General features: G+C 33.8%; 1 protein-coding gene across 5 annotated transcripts in view; it reads right to left on the minus strand.

Annotated features, from left to right (window-relative positions):
• The window catches only part of Nrip1 (nuclear receptor interacting protein 1), an 82,388-nt gene that overhangs the window by 32,570 nt on the left and 29,230 nt on the right, over positions 1 to 20,588 (minus strand). For 3 of the 5 annotated variants that reach the window (XM_078044469.1, XM_078044472.1, XM_078044470.1), the window contains one exon: positions 12,176 to 12,293. The exons of 1 other annotated variant lie outside the window; for it this stretch is intronic. The gene's annotated coding sequence lies outside the window, so the exon portion shown is untranslated. Of the gene's footprint in view, positions 1 to 3,946; positions 4,067 to 12,175; positions 12,294 to 20,588 lie in introns of all 5 variants that reach the window. One more of the 5 variants, XM_078044471.1, reaches the window with a different exon arrangement.

Raw genomic sequence — 20,588 nt, forward strand, 5'->3', positions numbered from 1 at the left:
TAGAACAATTAAGAAATACTAGGAAATTCAATGAAGTATTGCAATAATGTTTAATCGATACTGATGTATTTGTCCTTGACACACTGACCATGTCATCAGGCTACTGTCATGTGATATCATGTCATTTCTCCACCTGGCTCATGACCTTGTCCTCTAAATGACCTAAAGCTTCCCTCAAGTAGCAGGAGGCCCCTCCCTGCTGTCTCAGCAAGGTCGAATGGGTCAGCGTGTCCTCATCTGTAATCCACCACCATTTGTCAGCAGGGAGGCTGGAGGAGGCAGGCTTGCTACAAGGGGAGAATGCCCAATTAGGCAGCTGTCACACAAAGCATAGGCTGCAAAATTATCCCCTGTCAAAAGAAAGAGCAGCTGCGGGTGCCAATTACAGCAACCTTTCAACCCTTTAGGTACTGGAAACTACACAGAAGTAAATGAAGAACAATTAGTGATAACAAATCGATGAATTAGGACAGTAAATTAGAAATTACTAGCAGGTGAGCTTGGGTCATACATGACATTTAGGGCACACCAGACTCCAGGCAAGGGCAAGATGTACTGAGTCACACTAACCATTTTCTTGCATATAGATTTGCCCTTCAACATTTCCTTTCTGCAAATCTGAAAACCTTTAAAATACCTATATCTAAAAGTATATATCTTAATGTATGCATCCTTTTTCTTTCTATGTATCTAAAGAAATTGTTTCTTGACAAGAGGAAAATCCCTCCTAATAAGTCTAGTAAACCATTCTTAGACAATCCATCATGTTATCATCTCAGACTTAAATTTTTAAAATATGGCTCATGAATTTAAAATATCAAATAATCAAACTTAAAATACTACACATCTTTACAAAGTACTTGACCCAATTGTACTTTAATAACATTTTCAGAAAATATCTACTTGAAAAAACAACTAGGTATGAATTCTGAGAAAATTTTTCGGCTAGTATCATAATGTTGAGGTAAAATTTATCTACATGATGTGATTCTGTGTATAAAGAAATAAGTGCAGTGTGTTTTTACATATAATTTATATAAAGAAAATATGAACCATAAAGTTAGCTCTCAGATTATTCAGCTCCAGTCCTACAGAGGTGATATGCATTATGTCTCAAGCATAGAAAGCTAAATCACTTGGATTGTATCCAACGGATGTATTTGGCAGTTTGCACTAGCAGGCAACAAGAGGAACAACATGCCCCACAGCACAGTGAGCCCACAAGGCTATCCAGTGTTTATGGACATGTTTCATAATGCCTAAGAAAGTCACACATGTTCAGAAACAACTTTCTTAAAAGTTTATTTTAAATTAAAATGGCTTTTTTCCCTCTTGGAAAAAAGCTTTGTCTTCTATACCAATTCTTTGAAAACTCAGAAACCTGAATGATATGTGATGTAATTTCTAATGAAGCTGGGCCAAACAGCTCTACTAGACATCTAAATCACCAACTGGTTAAAGTGAAGAAGAAGAGATAAAGAAGAACTTTACTCATCACCCCCCCCACACACACACACACATTATAAATAAATCACAGTTGCCAGGGGGAAAATGTGTCTGTAATTCCTAGTTCCTAAGTCAATTCTAAATTTCCAGGAGATAAATGTTATGGGGAGAAAACTTCTCCATTAAGTTTATCTGAGAATTCGATTTATAAATTATGTTTCACCCTGGTAAAAACTGGGCATTTGTAAAAATTGTCTTAAGCTTTCAATGCCACCCTTTAAAGTCAGACATAAATACATGAAAGAAATGGCAAGCAGACAGGAATGAAGGAGTTAATGCCTTTAGAATTCAGTTTCCATCATACATGGGTGACTATCTCTTTAAATAATTTAAATCCTCTCCATCAACTACAAAGCTGTTTTGAAGCCATTTAGCTTTGTTCTTTACATGTGTTCTAATTAAGAAATGACCTTGTCATCACACACACCAGAAATCCGGGATTATTTCCTACAGCAAAAATGCACAAAGCCCCCAAAAAAAGAAAAAGAGGGAAGGGGGAAAAAAAGACTTTTTCCTCAGTTCCTCACTAAGGGAAGTTGTTGGTTGGCTGAACCACTGAAGCAGTTTCACTGCATAATTTTTTTTGTTGTTGAATGTCACAGGGCGGGTTAGTGTGACCTTGAGCTGCATCAGCAGCACAGCAAGGGTCGAGATGCCTGCAGGCGCCCTTGTACTGGATTTGCAAGACAAAAACCTTCAAACTGGCTGAAGGACGTCTTAAATCTCTTCAAAGGTTTTCCGAACTAATCTGGGCTGCTCTTAGCAGGATCTGTGCCAGTGAGAGAAGCAAAATTAAAAACAAGGTCTTTGACAGGATGTTGTCTCCTCTTAACCCTTCCCAAGCAGAACAGAACAAATTACAAGCATTTGGGGGAGATGGTTTACCTAGAAGCATTCTTTCATAACAAATTATGTAAGCAAGCAATCACAAAGGATGAGGCAGCTATTAGTTCTCAAAAGTAAACAACCCTTCCATTATGCTTATTAAAGAATTCAGGTTGAATTTGTTTCTTAACCATATTTTAGAGTAGTGAATGTGAAACTTAGAGCTCTATTTGTATCTTTTAGATCTGTAGCAAAGTGACAGGTTAAGACTAAGGAAATACTCCTATAAACATTAATTTCTAGAATTCATTTAAAAAAATAAGCTTTTAGTTGGTAAAATCATGAATTTCCTACATATTGCATATAATTTACTAAAATCTCAAGTAAAATTATATCACATAATTACTAAATTTCCTATTCTTGATGAGATGGATATATAAGATTGATAAAGGGAAAAAATGATCATAATATCAAAAGTGGACAGAAGCTCCACAGAGTAAATAACCTCATTCTTATTATTTAAAAAATCAGAATGAAATTTTCTTATTATGTTTTTATAGTTCCAACCCATGGGCCAAAAGAAAGTATTACTGCCAGAATAAAGTTGTCATGGTTTGAATGTGTTTTCCCAAAATTCACCAGTCAGAAACTTAATCTCAAATTTACATGTTAATGGTATTTGCAGGTGGGGCCTTAGAGAGATAATTTGGATTAGATAAAGTCAGGAGAGAGAGGCCCCCATAATGGCATTAGTTGCTTCCCAAGAAGAAGAGCAACCGGCTAGCAAGCTTGTTTTTTGCCACCTGATTCCCTCTACAATGATGCAAGAGGCCCTCAGCAGATACTGAATAAATACCAGCACCATGCTTCTACATTTTGGTCTCTAGAATCATGAGTAAATAAACTTCTATTATTTATAAATTACCCAGCATGAGGCATTTTGTTATAATAACAGAAAATAGACTAAGACAAGGGTATTTGATTCTTCCCTTGCAAGCCCTCAAAAATTAACTTAGTAGCTATAGTTGGGAAGTTTTAAAATGAAACAGTCCTAACTCTCAGAAATAGTCCAGTGAAACAAACAGTTCTAATACTTAATATGCAATATTCTAAAATCAGTGCATCTCCATCTATAATATTAGTTTGCTACCATCAGAGGCAAAGTATATCATGAGTAGTTTTAGAGTAGTTAGTGTAAGATATGGAGTTTATTAAGGTTCAATGGGTTACAAAATATTCCCCTTTAAAAAATAGAACAAATAAAGATTATGTTGAGTTTCAATCACTTTCACACACTTGAATTTATTTGGACATATTTTCCCAAATGGCACAGGAAAAGGGGTAGCATGATAAATATGTAGTGACTACATAATACATGAGCATGCATAGTTCATGTGATCTCTTCTTTAGTCACCAAGTAAAAGGACAAGAAGTATATATTGTGCTAACTGCTATGAATGGAGTATTTAAAAAGTGCTCTAGGAACACAGTAAGCTATAACTAGGTTTTAGTTCATGTATGTAGGTTCAGGTGGCAGTGAGTGATGGTTGAAGAGTGAGGGCTGGCCAGGCAGGAGAGAATGGCAGCTATTCTAAGCTATAGAAATAGCACTTACAGGACAGAAAAGAGCTGGAGTGATGAAGGAAGGCTGTCCAATGTGACTGCAGATCAGGCTGGAAATACTACTGGAACCAAGGACTTTGAGTCAGGGCCATGCAGAGGAGCTGATCTTTATCTGGTGGGAAGTGAACGACTTATAAGTAATGATATGATTAAATGCATATTAAAAATAAAAACAGAAGCTGTGGGGTTGTTGATGGCTTAGAGAGGAGAAGAAATTGTGAACCAGTTAATGCAGAGAAGAAATCACATTTGAAATAAGGCAAGGGAAGGAAAGTTGAAGAAAAAGCTCTGAAACAAAGAAGGCTTGTTTGAATACTTATGAAGCAATTTGTTGGTGCTATTAAATGAGGTGTTATTTAACAAGGAAAAGATGAAAATTATTAAAACAATTACCTCAAGTCTATATGTGTAAAACATGGTTAAAATAATTTAATACAAAATTTTAAGAAAAATAATATTACTGTAGACGTACTTAACAGAGACAGAGTCATGTCCCATTTAAAATCTGAATTCTGTACATCCTAAGTATCAATATTCATTAAGTATTAAGTGAGAGTTTTCTAATATGACAGCAACATTTACCTTTTCAGAATAGTATGAGGGCTATTTCCTTGGGCTATAACAGCAAGATGCCTGGCTTATGTTATAATATAGTCACTAGAGACAAGTTTTATCCAATGCTAATGAGAAAAAAATTAATTCAGCAAACATTTACTGAGCGCCTACTATGTTTAGGACACAGAATTAAATTATAAAAACTCCCAACATTCTGTAAGCACCAGGCTGCTAGATTATCACTTACAGTGATACTAAGTCCTGAAATTCCAGCTCACACCATGACATCATCATATGATAAAAAGACAAGGAATAAAAAAGAGCTGTTAGTAAATCAAGTCTGACTAGCAGCCATCTTGGTTTTCCCATCCCGCTGACAGGTACACAATGCATTCCCAGAACTCTCAGGGAAGACCTAGTACCCATGTAATTTGAAGAGTCGTTAAATACCCTAGAGACTGACTGTCCTGCTAAGACCTCACAAAGAATTTAACAGAGTATCAGCCAAGGTAAAAGGGTAGAGAGTGACAAAGAACTGGAGTCACTAGGGCCAAGTAAATATCTGCCAGAGAGCAGACTGTACTCTCAGAAAAGGAGTGCCAACATTGGGGATCAGGTTGAGGCAAGTGGAGGGGAAGGTCACACAAAGGAGAGAAGAAAAGACTTGAAGGCAGACTTGAAGGGAAGCCTGTCATGTCCCCAAAAGAAAATATCAACTTCATTATGTAAAATCATTACAAAAATAACCAAAGCTCCAAAACCTCTGGAGTAAGGAGTCTCATCACAAAAGAAGAATTTAGATCTCCTAAGTCATAAAAAGGGCTAGCACTTGAAAGGTAGGGTTACTGACAGAGCATAACTAGGAATGACCTTACGAGTATCCACAAATAAAATGACTTCTCCTTGAGTAAGCAAAACCAACACTAGTAATAAGTTCCAGTACATTCTATGTATAGACATTAATAGAAAAGTGGGTAATAAGATAAGGCTTGAAGATGTTAAAAAATATTACTAATCTACATACATAAAAGCTAGATTATTGAAATAAAAATATAGAAGATTCTGCTGACAATTAGAAAAAATGAATTCCTATAAAACAGCAAGTCTCAAAGTAAGGTCCTGGGACCCCCAAAATTCCCACAATCCATTCAGGAGGCATAGGAGGTCAACAACAGAATATTAGAATACTAAAATGTTATCTGCTCTTTTGGTATCTTTCTCTCATGAAGGTACAGTGCAGTCATTCGGAGGTTATAAATGTGTCATTGCTTTGATGGCTAATGAAATGCATCCTTGTGCATTCTTGAATTTTTAAAAGTTTTTTCTCAGTTTAAATTTCTAAAACAATGTCAGGTAATGATTCTCATAAACAAAAACGCTTTTGGATCCTCCATGATTTAAGAATAAAACCCTGAGCTATATCCCCAGACCTTTTTAAAATTTTTGCTAATTTGCTAAAGCTGGCATAGAACTTGGCAATCCTCCTGCTTCAGCCTCTGGGTTGCTAGAATCACATTGCTCTGTCACTTCACTGGGCTATATTACCTTCTATATTAAAGTTGGAACAAGAAAGTAAACATAACTACAGTTTAAGAATTGCTCTTGGTCTATTTAATAATCAAGAAGTATAATTTTGTTTGTCTTTAAACAATTGTCAATTTCATGAATTTCTACTATAACTATGGAAGATAATAAATGCTCTTAATACAGAAAAGTCCCCCGGATCCAGCTGAAAAAAGAATTTTTTTTTTTTTTTTGGTAATGGGGATTGAACCTGGGGGCTCTTTACCATCAAGGTTACCTCCCCACTCTCTGACATAATCTTGCTCAATTGTTGAGGGTCTTGGAGTTCCCTAATTTGCTGAGGCTGGCCACAAACTTGCAATCCTCCTGCCTCAGCCTTCTGAGTCACTGCTATTAAAGGCATGTGCCACCATGCCTACTTAACCTTTCAAAAAGATTAGGTGGGTAAGGACGACTTGAAATAGCTTTCATTTTTGCACAGTCACTATTCTGAATTTACCATACAAGAAATAACAAATCTACAAATTTGTTAAAAGAAGCAGCTACAAGGATAAGTGATAAACTAGCGTTTACTGGGTTTAATAATATTGTCAGGAAAAAATAGAATCAACAACATAGTGAGATACTTCTTAAGCCAAGACATGAACAAAATGAAGAAAGCAAATGAAGCACAAATTTTTTAAGAAAAACATCAGGAGACAAGGCAGAAAACTGTTTTTAACGTATATACTGTACAGAGGTGGCATGTGAATTGACTGGAGGAACAATCAAGGTTTCACCAATTGAAAAAGAAGCTTTAGCATTCATTGGGGAATAATAAGAGGAGCATCACTCTAAAAAAGGAAGTATGGCAGCATAGTTTCTATTGAAACTTTTTATAATCTCACAGGACTAAAATTTTCAGTAATTAGAAACTTTTATGGAATGTGACAAAGTAATTTGATGTCTGTTGAGTTTAATGAACAATTTGGACTTACATTCTATGTCTTTTGCTTAATTCCCAATCTGTCATAGATAGAGGCTTTTAAAAAGTACAGTAAAAGTGTACTTTTTAAAAGTTACTAAAAATAATGAGTTACTAAAATAATGAAATAAGAACATGCAAACAAAAATTGGACCTTCCTTTCAGATGTTTTGAGATGCACTAACTTAGACAGTCCGCAATACAGCAGGGAGGGTGCAGAGTGGGGTGGCAACAACAGGATATTTCAAGTTAGAAGTTTCAAGGTAGAAGTTTGCCCTGGTGTAACTATGAACAGTCCTATACATAAATGCAAAAACGGACTTTAATGGGGGTTAAAAATTATCAATGTTTTTATCTCTAATTCAGAAAGGGAAGATTCTAGTTACCTAAATAACATGCATAATAAGCTCTTCCATTAGAATCACACCAATTTCAGATGTGCAAACCACAGACCACATGGATGAAGGGCAAATGTACAGAGAGGAGAATATCAGGTTTACCACTGTTAATTTAAGTGAAAGACCAGGATCTATGTAAGAAGTGAAAGTGAGTAGTCAGTTTGATCAGCAAATTTTTAATTATTTAAATTATTGAATTTGAAACCATTCATGAAAGAGAAAAAAACATGAATTGATAATGAAGGTATAGTAAGGATTTTCTACCCAAAATAGTAGTTAGATTAATTTAAATATTAGGTAAAAGACTTAAGGAGAGTTCATTCTTTAAAAGATACCAAATTGTGAAGAAATGCCAATCAGGTTAATGTTTCCCATTGTAACAGTAGGTTAGGATTGACTTAAGGAAGGCCTGTTGTCTATGTGCATTTTGCTACTGGAAGCATTACATCATTTTTGATTAGAGAAGTTACTCAAATAAATTGGACTTTTAGGAAGATCTGGTGGCTGTGAGAGATGTGGACAAGGACATCAGTTAAGAGGAAATCACAAGGCTGTGAAATAAGACAGTTGGCTGTGAGAAAGGGAATTAGGAGGGGATGGAAGCAATGTTGGAAATTGACAACACTTGGTTTCAGCCAAGCATCCAGATTTTCTTACCAAGGTTGTCTACGAAGCCAGGGAAACACCAATGAGACAGCCAACTTGGTTTATGGCAATTAATTCCAACTGAGGTGACTTAATAAGATTAAGGATTGATCTTGGTTTCTCTAGTACCATGGTCCCCCTGAAAACCTGAGTTAGAAGTTTAAACACTAAAAAGTGCTATTTCTTTTTTTTTAATTTATTTTTTTTATTGGTTGTTCACAACATTACAAAGCTCTTGACATATCATATTTCATATATTAGATTGAGGTGGGTTATGAACTCCCAATTTTACCCCAAATGCAGATTGCAGAATCACGTCGGTTACACATCCACAATTTTACATAATGCCCTATTAGTAATTGTTGTATTCTGCTACCTTTCCTATCCCCTACTATCCCCCTCCCCTTCCCTCACATCTTCTCTCTCTACCCCATCTACTGTAATTCATTTCTCTCCTTGTTTATTTTCCCATTCCCCTCACAACCTCTTATATGTAATTTTGTATAGCAATGAGGGTCTCCCTTCATTTCCAAGCAATTTCCCTGTAAAAAGTGCTATTTCTTAAACAAATAATTTTACACAGTCCAATTATCAGTGGTTTTCTTTCCACACTTTTATTCCCTTGTTAGTATGGTACATTTAGATATTTTGAGAGAAAGACACACACATTCACGTAACTTTTGATATAGTATATTGTTATAACTAGTCAATTTTACTCTTGTTATTGTTAACCTCTTACTGTGACTAATTTATCATAGGTACATATGTATAGGAAACATAACTATAGGTATAGAATGCTGTATTTTCTGTGGCTGTAGACAACCAGTGGGGGCCTGGATTGTATCCCATGTTCTTTGAAAAAATATTTTCTAAAGTGTGGGGAAAGCATTTCCATGAATTCATTTACTTGACTTAACCAATGTGGCAACACAACTGTTAAAGCCAGTTGAGTCACTGGTTATTTTTTATCTTTATATAGACAGATAACTCTATGTGGAACATAAGTTTCAACACTCAAGATATTTGTTAAAATATTTATCAACAGGCTGGGCACAGTGGCGCACGCCTGTAATCCCAGCAGCTTGGGAGGCTGTAGCAGGAGGATCAAAGCCAGCCTCAGCAACAGTGAGGCATTAAGCAACTCAGTAAGATTCTGTCTCTAAATAAAATACAAAATAGGGCTGGGGATGTGGCTCAATGGTTGAGTGCCCCTGAGTTCAATCCCTGGTACCCACCTCCCCCTCACCACCAAAAAAAAAAGTTATCAACAATACAAACAAGCCATGTGTGGTGGTGCATGTCTGTAATCAGGGTCACAAATTTAAGGCCAGCCTCAGGAACTTAGCCAGGCCCTAAGCAACTTAGTGAGACCTTGTCTTAAAATATAAAACACAAAAGGGTTGGGGATGTAGCTCAGTGGTAGAGTGTCCCTGGGTTAAATCTCCATTACCCCCCCCCCAAAAAGGAATTCTTCCCAGTAAAAACTTATGGCACATAACCATAAAAACTCCTTTCAGTGGGAAAAAATCAGTATATTCAAGAGTTTAAGCTAAACTGATTCATGGTCAATTATCTAATTCTACCCAACATATTCACTTCTTTTTTGTCATCAATTTTTTGTCAACATTGGCTAATAAATATTATACACTGAAACAAAGAGAGCACCAAAAAATATGAAAATAAAATAAAGGATAGAATTATTTTGTTAGTTACTAGACAGGTAATTATTTCTTTCAAGGGGAGCTAACAAGGAGCAAGGAAAATCTGGCTGCCTATGATACTCAAAAGCTATGTAAACACTTCTTGTTTTATATGGCTTATAATATTCATTAATCAAATTCTTTTCTTTTTCTCCCCCCAAATCTCCCCTATGTTCTCTCACTCAAAAGGATATCACTGTTCTTAAAAATGAGTGTTTTTAGAGTGTAACAATACAATAAACTATAGAAAAACTCATAATAAAACACATTAGTTCAAAGTCTTCAATTTGTCATAACCAGTCTACCAGATCCTACTTTTGGGGACATGGTTCACTGAATATTAAAAAACCCACTGAAAAGACATATTTGCCCCAACATCTTCCATGCTTATTTGAACATGGGCTCCTCATTCAAAATGAGGAACCGTTTAACAAAATTCGTTTTACAAAAAATACACTTGACATATTCATAGCTTTTAAAATCTTGAAAATTTTTGAATATACATAAAGCATATAGAAAAATCAATTCATTTTTATGTCTTAAACAATCTTTTTTTTTCTAGAAGAAATATCTAAATTTGATTATTTTATAAGAGCAACTCATTGGCTATATATCTTTCCTGAATGACTATCTATGATTTATTTATCCAACTATCACTAAGTGATTGTTAGTTACCATTCTGGTTATTTGGTAAAACAAAGATAATTACAAATTAAGAACAAACTAATTATATCGACTCATGGGAATGCATGTTGTTATAATGTTCACTTTAACAAAATTTAAAGTTGAGAAAAGAGATTAATATTCACTGTTTCATCAAATATATAAAGCAGGGGCTGGGGTTGTGACTCAGCGGTAGAACACTTGCCTAGCACGTGTGAGGCGCTGGGTTCAATCCTCAGCACCACATAACAATAAATAAAATAAAGATATTGTGTCCAACTACAACTAAAAAAATTAATATATATATATATATAAAGCAGATTTCAGACTATCAGCAAGTCATTAATGCATAATTATACTTCAATCAATGAACTTGTAGTATTTACAAATATAAACCTAGTTAATGTAAGTTCCAACTTAGAGGAAAAAATATAGGAAAATCTGAAAAGCAAATACCAACCAAATAATTACTAGTAGATTTAGGCAGTCTTTTTAAAAATAATATTTTAAAAACTTTTCTGGTGAAATTATAAGACGATATAAGCATTAAGGAAAGCAATTACAATAACTTCATAGGCAGGCATAGTGGTACATACCTATAATCCCAGCAATTTGGGAGGCTGACAGGAGGATAACAAGTTCAAAGCCAGTGTCAGCAACTTATTGAGGCCCTAAGCAATTTAGTGAGACCCCATCTCAAAAAATAAAAAGGACTGGGAATGTAGCTCAGTAGTTAAGCACTCCTGGATTCAATCCTGGATTCAATCCACAAAACAAAACAAACAAAACCCACAAATTTATTATTGGGTTTTCTGAATTTAATCAGGATAGTTCAGGATAGTAATGAAAAGGGGAGCTCTGTCACTGTACAAGCGTATTATGGCTACAGGTGAAGAACAAATTGGGTTCAAAGTTACCATCCCCTTTTTGAAACATTACGGTCAACTAAAACAGTGAATTTTAGGATGCTGTATCTGTTACCCCTCTTCTGATCAAAGATTTCAGTTAGCTGGTTAAAAGGTAACTCTGCACAAGTAATTATGGGAACATAAACAACCACTATCCCTTTTCCCGACTGACATGAATTGCTTCTGTTCAGGAATAAAAAGCATTAAGGTCCAAGAATGTAAGATCTGACAAATTTATTTAAGTTGTAGCTACCCTAGAAAACGGGCGTGTTAACCTGAGTAGAATTAACTACTCACTCATCTCTAGTTCACTGCCCACTTACTTGTGCTTTATCATTCTCCAGAACTGCCTTGTAAGAGGTAACCACTTTACATAATTATAAAAGTAATCACACACCTACATGACAATGAATCCACAATAATAAAACAAGTTTCTTTTTCCTCGAAACAATAATTAACTTTTTATCTGAAACCAGATTTCTATTTCAGGTTTTTATATTGACTATCCATTTTCTGTGGATTTGGTAAAAACAAATTAAGTATCATCAACACAAATACCATTTCTTCTTTCAAGCTCCAAAATCCCTCTCTCCAGTAGTAATTCACTCACTGAATTCTCATGAATATATTTTTATGGCATTTAACCTCCTTTACTCTTGATTACCTTTATTTATTTTCATTTATTCTTTCTTTGTAAGTTCCTTAAAGGTAGGATTTTAACCACATTTCCTAGTGAAGTACTTCACAGAGATAAAGCACATATCTGGTGATTTTAAGCTAATGTACAACTAAGAAAAAAATATGTAAAACATATTAAAGTCGTAATAATATTAAGCCCCATGGACTCTCGAAAAACACTCTCACCGTTTGTCTCCAAGGTTTGAGCCTCTGCTTTCTGAGAAAGGAAATCAAGAAGGCTGTTGAAAAGCAGCTCTGATGTCATCAGGAGCCTTCTCAGGTCCTCCTTCAGTCAACTGTGCACCTTAAGGAGAGGGAAAAGATAGTTTGGAAACTATTCTACACCAGATTCAGGAATATCTTTTGTGAAGTTCAGTAAACGCTTCTTGTTCAAGTCAATGCAGAAGGAGCCATTTGACAGAAAAATATAAATTACTTATGAACATTAGTTCATCAGAGGAGAGCAAAAGATCCTTGCTTTTCAGATAACATGTTTCCTTAATTAATAAATGTTTATAGTTCCTAGGTTCTGCATATTAACCTTTGTTAATTTCAAATTTCTAAGAGTGTTCTGTTAAATCAATTCAATTGTTACATTCAAAAAATCCTTAATCTGTCATAAATATATATATTTCCAAAAAAAAAAAAAAGAAAAAGGAAGAAAAAAAAGACCTATAGTTTCTCTCATATTTTTTCAGTTTCAAAATATCAGCAATGGAACAGGGCATGGTAGTATACAGTTCTAGTTAGTTGGGAGGCTGAAGCTGGAGGATCACATTAAGCCCAAGAATTCCAGACATGCCTGGGAGACACCATGGAACCCAGTGTCAAAAAAAAAAAAGGGCTGGGGATGTGGCTCAAGAGGTAGCATGCTCGCCTGGCATGCCTGCGGCCCGGGTTCAATCCTCAGCACCACATACAAACAAAGATGTTGTGTCCGCCGAGAACTAAAAAATAAATATTAAAATTCTCTCTTCTCTCTCTCTCTCTTTAAAAAAAAAAAAATCGAGAAAAGAGTATCAATAACCAACAGTGTACCTTTTCCAACACAAAATCTGGTAAGAAATATTAAATGCCTTATGCCTTATATCTGTACAAAGACATACTCCAATATCTGAAGTAAATCTATTGTATTTTTAATAGCTAAAAATTGGAAATATGTATGCCCACTAATAGGCGAAAGAATTATGGCATATCCATACAATGTAATTTTACTATTCCACAACAATATACTATGCTATATTAATGATAATAAAAACATGGATGATTCTTAAAGTAATTATCCTTACTGCAGGAAACCAGACAAGAAGATACATATCCTCTGCAATTCTGTTTGCATAAAAATTCTAGAAAATGCAAATTAATCTATTGTGAAAGAAAATAGATCTGTGGTTTTGCCTGAAGAAGGGAGGTACAAAAGGGGGTGGGAACCAGAAATATGTGCTGTTTTAAATTGTGGTGTTGGTTTCATGGATGTGCATATGTCAAAAATTATCCAGTTTTATACCATAAACATGAGCAGCTTATTGTACGTCAATTACACCTTTATAAAGCAATAAAAACATGGATCAAATGCCTTAAAATGTTTTATGTTCCTTGATATAGCAATAGCAATTCTAAGTCTATCATTTATCCAAATAAAAGAAAACAAGAAGAAAAAGAAAAAGAGCTTACTACAGCATTACACACCTATGATCCCAGTGATTCAAGAAGCTGAGGAAGGCGGACCACAAGTTTGAGACCAGCCTCAGAAAATCAGTGAGGCCCTAAGCAAGTGAGTGAGACCCTGTCTCAAAAACAAACAAACAAAAACAATAATACTAAAAATATGTAGAAATATTTAGCTATAAAGATGTTCATTATGGGGCTGGGTTATCGCGCTCGCCTGGCATGCACGGAACGCTGGGTTCAATCCTCAGCACCACATAAAAATAAAGATGTTGTGTCCACCGAAAACTGAAAAATAAATATTAAAAAATTCTCTCTCTCTCTTCGCTCTCTCTCTTTTTTTTTAAAAAAAGGATGTTCATTATGTACAACATTTCTAATAAAAAAAATCAGAAATATCATTAAATGTCAAAGTAAAAACAATTAAACTAATAAGTAAGTAAATCATGGAATATTATTACATCATGGGATACTATGTAGTCATTAAAATATAGAAGAATATTAAGTTAGGTTAAATGATATACATAAAGTGATTAAAATAGAAAACAATGTATTTTCAGCATTGTTGAAATTGTTTTAAAATTATAAAAAATAAATTCAGTGATTATGCATTTAGAAATATTTTCATTCATTTGATTTATAGTTTCTAATTCTTTTGAAATAAGCATGTATTGGTTTTCTAACAAAAGAAATTAAAGAATGAGAACAGCAATAATCTAATAGTGTCTAGTCTTTCGTACAAATTTAAAACAAACACCTCTAAGAGGCAACACACGTGACAGATGTAGTTCTGGGCTACCATACCATCTCCACCAGTGATCTACTAAATTTACAGGAAAACAGAAAAAAATCGGAGGAATCATTAAATAAGCTACATGCTTTTCCATTGCCAAAGAATATTTGTCACTTAGCAAAATAAGCACAGAAGGCATTATCCCATTTGATAGAAGGGAAATAGGCACTAAGCAAGGACCCAAACTAAAGATCCTGGACACAGACTGGACCTTGACTATCAAATTCTGATAGAAATTCTCAGAGGAGTAGAAAACAATCACTTTTCTATTTATACCTAGAAGGAAGTGATTCACATATGAACTTAAAAATATCCAAGTTTGCAATTATATTAGTACTCCTATTGGAATGTGCCTGGACCTTGGGAATTTCCTTAATCCCCAATCCCCAACCTTGGAAGCCAAACCCCAGGCAAGCCCCTTGTCAACATTATCTTCTAAACAACTGAAATTCTAGAATTGTTCTATTTTCACTGACATTTCCTCCCTTATTGAAAAATATTATCATCATCATCATCATCTTGGGGCAGTACTGGGGACTGAACCCAGGGACTTTAACCCTGAGCTATATCCCCAGACCTTTTTAAAATTTTTTGCTAATTTGCTGAAGCTGGCATAGAACTTGGCAATCCTCCTGCTTCAGCCTCTGGGTTGCTGGAATCACATTCCTCTGTCAGTTCACTGGGCTATATTACCTTCTATATGAAAGTTGGAACAAGAAAGTAAACATGACTACATTTAAGAATGCTGCAAACAGTAACCTCTTGTAGGATTTACCTTTCAGCTAGGTCATTTTTGGTATAGGTATAGAAAAAACCCAGTCAGTAAACAGGCACATTCAATGAAGAATGCTGCCAACATCTTCAGAGGAACATTATTATTAAAGAGCTGGTCAGTGCCTGCAGATAAGGCCCTGAAGCCTAAGAAACCTTTACAATTGCTACTCTTAAACACTCCCAGGACCAAGAACTACTAAATTTATCTAACGATAGCTACCCGCTTCTGAGCAGTTACTATGTGCCAAACATAATACTAATAAGCATTTTATGAGGGAACTATTATTATCCCATTTTATAGATGAGGAAATTGAGTTTAAGCTACAACAAATCACAAAGCTAGTAAGAGGCTGAAGTAGAATTCAAACCCTGGTAATATTTTACTTGGCAAGAAAAAACAAAAGCAGCAGGCTCAGCAGTTATTTGAAAGACAAATAACCGACTTTCTCTAGTGCTATGCATATACAATGGTCTCAATTTACATGGTACATAAAAAAAAAAAAACACTAGATACCTGTATTTGATGAAGTTCATTAGTCTACATTTTCCATCTACGGAGTTAAAAATATTCTAAAAATATCCACAATTTGTGCCTGTTATTCTGCCACTTTCTAGAATTGTTGGATTTAATAGTTTGTCTTTATTAAAGCACTCTTATACCCCCTCCCCTTTAAGCTCAATGTATGACCTCATGAAGATATAAGTTTTACAAATATTTACGTAATAAAAGTTAACATAAGTTAATATAGAATAAACTACTCTCACAGATAACTTCAATGTTTCTTAAATTAATAAATGGGTAAGTTTAATCTCTCATACAAGTCAATGAAACTGAATGTGTTAGATGTGTTTTGAATCATGACAATAGAAACCCTGTCTATGAAATGAAAATGTTTAAATAACATTGTCATACTTATATCATAGAAATGATATGGCAAAACAATCAGAATATGATGTTGAAAAATCAAGACACTATTCACTTTTGTTTACTGTTAAACAAATTAGAAGCTTAGGCACTATGTGCTGGAATTACAATCAGTGTACATCCATGAGAAACAGGCAAAAACAAGGAGACAGAAAATTAAGAAAATAATAGAGGCATTTAAACAAGACACAGAAAGGAAGCTAACTTACATAAAAAGATACGGAAAAGCTTCTCCAAAAAATAACATTTAAGATATCTCAATATCTGAAACCCTAACCATAAAAACAAAATAAATTCAGTGAAGAAAACTTCCAATAGAAGGATTAGCATGTGCAAAAGACATGGGGGATGGTACTTGCCTGTTCTAAGAACTGAAAGATGACTCAGTGGGTAGCAAATGAGCAAGGAAGAAAATGGTAAGAAATGAGATTAGAGTAAGCATAAAATGTGAACTCAAATCCATTTTATGTTACATGTATGTTACTGAACACTCATGTATACACACAGTACTAAAAAGAAAAAAATATATAAAAATTGATTAATTCGATGAATAGTTTTGTTTTTGTTCCTTGGTATTTCCCACACATCCCAAAACTCAGTTGTACAAATATTACAGTGAAGAAAAAAACAGGATTAGAACTTCTAGTCCAGTACTGAATCAAAGTGGTCTAAGTATATTGCATCGTACCCAAATTTTAGGGAGAAATATTCAGTCTTTTACTTATAATTATGGTAGTAGCTGTAGTTTTTCATTCCCATCTACACCTAGTTTTGGAATTCATTCATTTGGTTTCATTACAAATGTGCTAGCTCTTGTCCCAATTCTTTTTCTGCATCTACTGGGATGCAGGATCATGTGGTTTTTGTCCTTTATTCTAACAATAATGTATATTAACAGTTTCCATGTTAAAGCAACTCTTCCCTTCTAAGATACATGCCTTTACCTAACATCACACTAACAGTGAAAGACTAATGCTTTCCCCCTAACATCACAAAAAAGACATGGATGTCTGAGGTGAAGCTTACTCAATATAATAAAGCAAAAAATATAAAGACACATAGATTTACAATATCTTGTGGGCTGATACTTTGAAGGAATTTTTTTTTAAAAAAAGAACTTTTAAAATTAATAAAAAGGTTAAGAAAGAAAGGTTGGTTAGATCCAAAACCAAAAATCAACAGCATTTCATGTATACGTTAGCAACAGAAATGGATTTTATTCACTTACAATAAAACCCTCCTAAATATTGGTGTGTACATAAAATGGCATAGCCACTTTGGAAAACAGTTAGGCAATTATATATATATATATATAATGTAAAATATATATAATATGAACAATAAAATATAATTTTATATATATGAGTGTGATATATATTATATATAATATATATCACACACACTCATAATGACCCAACAATTTCACACATGGATAGCTAAACAAGAGAAATAAAAACATTCCCCAAACTTATATGCAGACGGTGATATCTCCATCAATCACAATAGCCAAAATTGTAAACAAACCAAATACCCACCAACTAGTAAAAGAACATAAAGTGGTAGCCAAATAAAGAAAGGTATTGTGTCCATCTACAACTAAAAAACAAACAAAAAAACAAATGGAATAAACTATTCATAAAAAACTCAAATATCAGAAACATAATATTCAGTGAAAGAAGCTAAATAACAAAGCATATCAATATTGTATAATTCCATTTATATATAAAATATCTAGAAAAGCTAAAGTGCAGGATAAAGCAGATCACTTCCAGGATCTGCAGGAGATGGGAGCAGACCTTGTGAATGTGCATGAAGAAACTCTTTTATTTATTTATGTATATCTTTAGTTTTAGGTGAACACATTATTTTGTTTTTAATATGGTGCTGAAGATCAAACCCAGTGCCTCCTGCATGCTAGGTGAGCACTCTACCACTGAGCCACAACCCCAGCCCCTGAAAGAACTCTTTAAAATGACCAAAATGTTCTAAACCTGGACTGTGACAATGGTTGCACACGTGAATCTTCACCTCTTTCATATACTGTTGGTAGAACGCACTACATTGGTACAGCTGCTACAGAAAACAGCTGAGCGGTTTTTAAAAAATAACACAGAATCATTGTATTGCATTTCAATCCTAAAGTATATGTGGTAGGGAAATGAAAATTTATGTCACATAAAAACTCATATGCTCATAATAATCAAAAGGTGCAAAGATGTATCTATCGATTGATGAGAAAACAAAGTGAGATAAATTCACACAACAAAGTGTTATTTGGCCATAAAAAGCAAAGAAGTACTGATATATGCTACAACAGATGAATCCTATTATGCTGAATGAAATCAGTTACCAATAACCATCCATGTACTGCATTATTTGATTTACTTAGAACACACAGAACAGGCAAATAAACACAGATATATCAGAGGTTGCCCAGAATTGGGATAGGGAAGGATGGGAATGGGGATTGATGGCTAATGGGCACAGGGTTCCTTCTAAGGATCAAGACACTGTGAAAGTTAGATGATGGTGCTGGTTGCATCTAAAAGCCAGAAATGATGAACTAAACAGTTTAAATGGATAAATTTTATGACTGATATATATATGAATTATATACCAGTAAACTTTAAAAAGAAGACAATTCACCTAATATTTATTAAAACTTTTATTAAAAAGGTTTGGGGCTGGGACTGTGGCGCAGTGGTAGAGCGCTTGCCTAGCATGCGTGAGGCACTGGGTTCAATCCCTAGCACCACATAAAAATAAAATAAAGATGTTGTGTCCACCGAAAACTAAAAAATAAATAAAATAAATAAAAATAAAAATAAAAAAGTAATTTGCAGAGTAAAAAACTGGAGTTCTGATTTTGTTTTTGAGCTTGTTTCACATTTATCAATAGTTTATGAAGTATTCAATTAATTGCAGCTAAATAACTTTTTAAAAAGTAAAGCATTTTTAATATACCATTAACAAACATAATAACATTTAAAAATTCAACATTAAAACATACTAAGGAACAAAAGTAACAAAAATATGTAAATATTAAATGTTCTATATGAAGAAAATGTATTGGGAAATGTTAGCAAAGGAACCTAAACAATCTATTTAAATGTAATGACATGCCATTCTTATGACAAATATTTTATAAAATAAAAAGACAACATCATTACCCTACGTACATGTGTGACTGCTCATATGGTGCGACACTACATTGTGTACAACCACAGAAATTCAAAGTTGTACTGCAATTGTATACAATGAATCAAAATGCATTATGCTGTCATATAATCTAATTTAAATAAAGTAATAAAAAAAGGACAATATTCCCAAATTGAAACACTACATTTAGAGTTATACCAATCAAAATTCAAGACGATCTATATGTTGATTCTAAAACATCCATGGAGCAGCAAAAGCCCATTACAGAGATAGCATCCAAGCACAACAAGAATATATCAGGGCAAGGTTTTCTTAGGACATAAAAGGGCTAATTTTAAAGCAAGAGATTAATAAATTCAAATGCATTAATATGGAAAACTTCCATTCATCAACAAGAAAAATAAAAAGATGATTTACAACACCACAATACAAGTAGCCATTCCCACAAAACCCTTAATATTCAGAATATATCTAATGTATATGTGTACTCTATAACATTTTATTGAAAAGCAGATAAAATGCACAAAAGGTCACTCTAAAAGAGGTGTCAGACTCAAGCAGCATGAAGCAGGTGTTCATAGTGGAAGAGATGGTATGGTACAGGGTTTAGAGAGAGATCAAGCCCTCTAATTTTTAAATTTTTCTGTATGTTCTGTTTTAAATTTTTAAAAATATAAAAACTACATATTTGCATGCACAGTACTTAATGAACAGTTTTTAGGACATAACAGATAAAATACATGAACAAGCATTTCATAAAAGAATAATGCCAGTGGTGAAAAAAAAAATCACATGAAAAAATGTTTGACTTTATTATTAATCACCCTGTAACAAATTAAGTATCATAAAAAGCTGCCATTTGGGTCCATTAAATTGAGAAAAGTTATCATATAGCAGCTTTTGATATGTTACTAATAAAATGTAAATAAGTTCATTGATTTTGGAAAACAATTTAGCATTATTTCATATAATTGAATATGTTCTACACTTCTCTTGAGCATATATTCTACAGTCTTGCACATGTGAAGCAGATCACATATGAAATAATGCTGACTTAATGTATGTATAAATATATATATACATATATGAATGTAAGTACATCGTGTATATATATAATAAATAAATCAATACAGATAATCAAAAACAAAACAACCAACAAAAGCACAAAAATATATGTCCATTAAAACAAGAATAAATAAATGCACAATGAAATATTATCCAGCAATTAAAATAAATGAACTGTAACCATAGAGTAAAAAGAAAAAAAATTAATAATTTTT

The sequence above is a fragment of the Ictidomys tridecemlineatus genome, chromosome 3 (genome assembly GCF_052094955.1).
Source record: "Ictidomys tridecemlineatus isolate mIctTri1 chromosome 3, mIctTri1.hap1, whole genome shotgun sequence".
Classification (NCBI taxonomy): domain Eukaryota; kingdom Metazoa; phylum Chordata; class Mammalia; order Rodentia; family Sciuridae; genus Ictidomys; species Ictidomys tridecemlineatus.